The sequence below is a fragment of the Tupaia chinensis genome, unplaced genomic scaffold, assembly GCF_000334495.1.
Source record: "Tupaia chinensis unplaced genomic scaffold, TupChi_1.0 Scaffold000060_1, whole genome shotgun sequence".
Lineage (NCBI taxonomy): Eukaryota > Metazoa > Chordata > Mammalia > Scandentia > Tupaiidae > Tupaia > Tupaia belangeri.
Window position 1 is genome coordinate 2,283,890 of NW_006159518.1, and position 4,812 is coordinate 2,288,701.

The following is a 4,812-nucleotide window of genomic DNA, read 5'->3' on the forward strand; positions in this document are numbered from 1 at the left end:
GCCCTATAGCGAAAACCTCTCAAAAAAAAAAATTGCCAGAGGACATATACACTAGCCTGAGAAAGAGAGGAAGAGGGAAAAAAGCCCTCCCCAATGGGGTATGGCTAGAAGTTTCTTCATTTCTCTGTCCTTTTAGAATTTCAGGCTTAAACACATGTTCTGTGTGTTTTCAAGCCACCAGGTCTGGGATTTAAATCGCACAATTGTGGGATCTGGCTCTCTTAACTATGAGGCCGTGGGGCAGGCCACATATACAGTTTTAGTATTTTAATTAAGTTGGTTATAAGTGTGGTAAAAAGAATATGAAATGTTTTAATGTCTCTAAAGCAGGTAGTTTACCAGGATTTTGAAAAGGGTATTGACATTCCTTAACTAAATCTTAATATTTTAAAAAACATTTTATTTCTCCACAGCGTGCTATGGCATTGTTCAAGTACCCACTGGACCATGGTTTTGCAGAAAATGTGAATCTCAGGAGAGAGCAGCCAGAGTGGTAAGGGCTGTTTATCAAAACCTTTAAAATAGTTCAGTGAGTAATTTAGGAGGCTGTAGTCATGTTGTCGTTTAAACATTATCAGTCTTTTATTTAAATGTTGTCAGTAAAGGAAAAAATTTAGGCTATATATTGACTTGGCATTTAAAAGAGATTTGTTAAAATACAAAAAATAAATTGAACCAAGTAAATATATGGTGGTGTATCATTTGAAAACAAAAATGTGAAGTCATGTGGGCTTTCATAATTGTAGTTGCAGATCAGGAATGCTTGAAATATTAATAATTTGAAGATTACATTAGCTAATCATAGTTAGACTACAGTGGCAGTAGAAATATGAAAGTGTATTGATAATTCTACTATTTTTTGTTTAATGGTAAAAAAAGCACAACAGTTTTTGTGAGTGTCAAGTTTTTTCTTACTGGATCTGTATGTGTTTAGTTTAGTTTTGAACACTCCCTGTTTTTAAACATGCAGTCCCTTTGGCAAAACTTTCCCTTTTTTATTTGGTTGGCTACTTTCTTTTTGAATTCCTTTGTCATCTATACGAATGAGAAAGAGCCAGGGCTGGCAGGTGGCATGGTGGTTAAGAGTGTTGGACTCTCACATGGCGAACCGCAGTTCGAGGCCCAGACCTGGCAGCTTGCTTTCTCACTTTCCCTTTATCTCTCTCTGGTCAAATTAAAAAATAATAACAAATGGAATTAAATAAATAAATAAATATTTAAAAAAAAAGAGGAATGAAGAAGAGGGGCCAATAGGTGGTTTAGTGGCTTCAAACTCACACTGAGAGCCTATGTTTCTGCCCAAAACCCCAAGGGGAGAATAGGGGAGAAGGAATTGTGGTGTGGCTATGTCCCCTGGTGGCCGATTTCTTGCTTTCTCTCTGAATCTCCCTGTCTCTTTCCTGAGCACATGGGCCCTATAGCAAAAATATCTCTTAAAAGAAAAATAAGGAAAAGATATGTTTATTCTTTGTGGCCCAAGGCAATTTTCCAATTAAACTTACCGAAATATCAGGGAGAATAGATTTATTCTTCATTAACCATACAGAAATATTACCGTTAGCTGTGTTGATCACTGGCAAATGAGTAAAATGAGGCTAACCCACACAGGAGCCTCCGGTTTGTGCTGGAGACCTTGAGTGTGCCAGACACACATGTGCCCATGATGCAGGAATGACTAAGGTTAGGAGCAGATTGTAGTGCCATGATTCTATTGAGGGTGCTGGCTGTCTATATCTTTCTGTGTCTCTTGCTCATGGAAGAAATAAATTAAAAAAAAATGGGAACCAGCAGTTAGCGTAATGGCTATGTCACTGGACTCCCACGTAGTCGACCGTGGTTCACGTCTCGGACCCGGTGGCTTAAAACTCACGCCGGACGCGTGTGCGTGCGTGCCCAACATCCCGAGAGGAGAATAGAGGAGAAGGGATTGCGGCGTGACCATCCCCCCTGGGGGTGATTTCCTGCTTTCTGTCTCTAATGTTTCTCTCTGTCTGTCTGGCGAGCGCACATGCCCTATAGCGAAAATCTCTCCAAAAAAAAAAAAAAAAAAAAAATCCATTTGTTATTTTTTCATTTGACCAAAGGGAGACAGACAGGGAAAATGAGAAAGCAAGCCGCCTGGTCCAGGACTTGAACCATGGTTGGCCATGTGGGAGTCCAGAACCTTAACCACCATACCATGTGTTGGCCTTGGAAGAAATAAATTAAAAACAAATTATGACCATTTGTAATGTGGTAGTTCTTTCTGGAGTAGACTAAGAACTTGACAGAAGGCAGAAAACAAATTTTCAACATTTTATCTAGTTATTAAAAAAAGCTTTTATTTAGGCTGGCAGGTAGCATGGTGGTTAAGGGCATTGGATTCTCACATGGTAGACCATGGGTTGAGTCCTGGACCTGGCGTCTTGCTTTCTCCTCTTCTCTTTCTGTTCAAATGAAAATGAAAAATAAACAAATAAACAATTCTTTAAAAAGAAGACAAACCTCGTTTATAGCAGAAGCCTTTATTTATTTATTTATTTTTTGAGAGGTTTTTGCTATAGGGTGCATGTGCTCATTGGAAAGACAGAGACAGAGATAGAAAGTGAGAAATCACTCCTTGGTGGGGATAGCCATGCCACAATCCCTTCTCCTCCTTTCTCTTGGGATCTTGGGCATGTGTGCACATGTGTCCGGCCTTAGTTTAAGCCATCAGGTCTGGGACTTGAATTGTGGTCAACTCTATGGGAGTCTAGCAACATAGCCATTACAGCAACTTCTGGTCCCCAGAAGCTTTTATTTTTGCTTGGGGGATATATGTGTGTGTATAAATATGTATGTACATATGCATATTTTTCTCTTTTCTAGGTTTGTTTTGTTTCTTGTTTTGTTTTTTGTTTTTGAGAGGTTTTTGCTATAGGGCGCATGTGCTCGGGAGAAAGCCAAAGAGAGACAGAAAGTGAGAAATCATGCCCTTCCCCCCCCCAGGGAAGATGGCCATGCCACAGTGCCTTTTCCTTCATTCTCCTTTTGAAATCTTGGGCACGTGTGCACACACGCGCCCAGCGTGAGTTTAAGCCACCAACTGTGGTTGACTACATGGAGTCCAGCAACATAGCCATTACGCCATCTGCTGGTCTCAGTGTGTTTCTTTTTTTAAAAAATTATTTAATTTTATTCATTGTCATTATTTTATTTTTTTATTGAAGTTAACCAGAGACAGAGAGAAGAAACGTGAGAAAGTAAGCTGCCAGATCCGGGACTTGAACTGTGGTCAGCCATGTGGGAGTCCACCTGTCTTAACCACCATGCCACCTGCTGTCCCCCTAAGTTTCTTTCTTTTTCTCTTTTTCTTTTTTCCCTGAGTTTCTTTCCTTAGCAAGAGAGAGGCTGGCAGGCAGGCAGGTAGGTAGGTACTCTGAACAGTTGAACAGTGTCTCAATATACTGCAATCCTCCTCTTTCCTCCTCTCAGCCTTCCAGTCAGCTGGGATCACGGGCTACAGGCCCTGCTTACTGTGTTCAGGTTAATTTGAGATTCTGAACTCCGGTCTTTGATGTGGTTCTAGCATTGCGTAGTGACACCCTACTTTCTGTGTCATAGTGACTGGGGCTGCCTGGGCAATTTCTGATCAGTAGTAATAATGACCAAGTAATCTGTATAGGATGGCGAATCTCTGAGAAATATTTTTATGGTTCTATTGGTATGTTTAGATTGTTCATTGGAATGTGTTGTAGGATAATTATAGCTGTTTTTCTAGTATTATAATAATGGGGCTTTGAGACCAGCAGATGGCATAGTTGTTACATTGCTGGACTCCCATGAAGTTGACCACACTGGACCTGGCTGATTAAAACTTAGGTCAGGCTGGGCGCATGTGCATGTGTGCCCAAAATCCTGAGACAAGAATGAAGGAGAAGGGATTGCGGTGTGACCATCCCCTCTGGGGGCTGATTTTTTTCTTTCTGTTATCGATTTTTCTCTTTCTGTTCTCCATCTCTCTCTGGTGAGTGTATGCACCCTGTAGCAAAAATCTCTAGAAACGGACAAACAATAATGGGGCTTAAAAGATGGAGGATGAAATCACTAAAAAAAATTACAGACTTGAAGTATGAATAGGTATACTCTCTGAGTTCTTTTTTGGTTGTTGCTTACTTGCCAAAGTATGCGTGTGCTTGCTAGAGAGAAAGAGAGTGAAAGATGGAGGGAGAAAGCAGCTCATAATGGGGCATGATTATCTTGGAATCTCTACTCCTTTGTTTTTCCATCCTGTTGGGATTTTGGGCATGTGTGCACACGTGTCCAGGGTGATTTCCAGGTCCTCAGGTAGGATTCAAAGCCTTGAGAGATCTAGCTCCCTTAATTGATTGGCTGTGGATTGACCCATCTTGTTTCCTTGTAATATGTTACTGTTTGTGGGTGAATGCATCACTAAACAAAGGAGTCTCTACTTCAGTTTATTAGTAAACATGGACAGTGATACAAGGCTGGCTAGGGGCTGTTATAGGTCAGATTCAAGACAAAAAGATAAGCAAGTAGTAGGTAGATGGGTCAAGAGGGTAGTCCCAGCCTGTGGTGTGGTGGTTAGGGTGGTTAAATCCCACATGGCAGATTGCATGGTTCAAATCAAAGTCCCAGGGGCTTGAAAAACACTCTAGGAGCATATGTGTGCATGCCTAAAATCCCAAAAGGGAGAAGATATGAGGGGACGGGATTGCAGTGCGACTGTTACCCATGGGATGTGCTTTTTCACTTTCCCTGCCTGTCTTCCAAGGACACGTGCCCTCTGGCAAAAAAAAAAAAAAAATAATAATAATTATTTATTTTATTTTA

General features: G+C 40.8%; 1 protein-coding gene across 1 annotated transcript in view; it reads left to right on the plus strand.

Moving 5' to 3' along the window:
* The first annotated feature begins 420 nt into the window (after nucleotides 1–420).
* The window catches only part of MLLT10 (MLLT10 histone lysine methyltransferase DOT1L cofactor), a 292,936-nt gene continuing 288,544 nt past the window's right edge, over nucleotides 421–4,812 (plus strand). The window contains 1 exon segment of the mRNA XM_027776734.1: nucleotides 421–493. The gene's annotated coding sequence lies outside the window, so the exon portion shown is untranslated.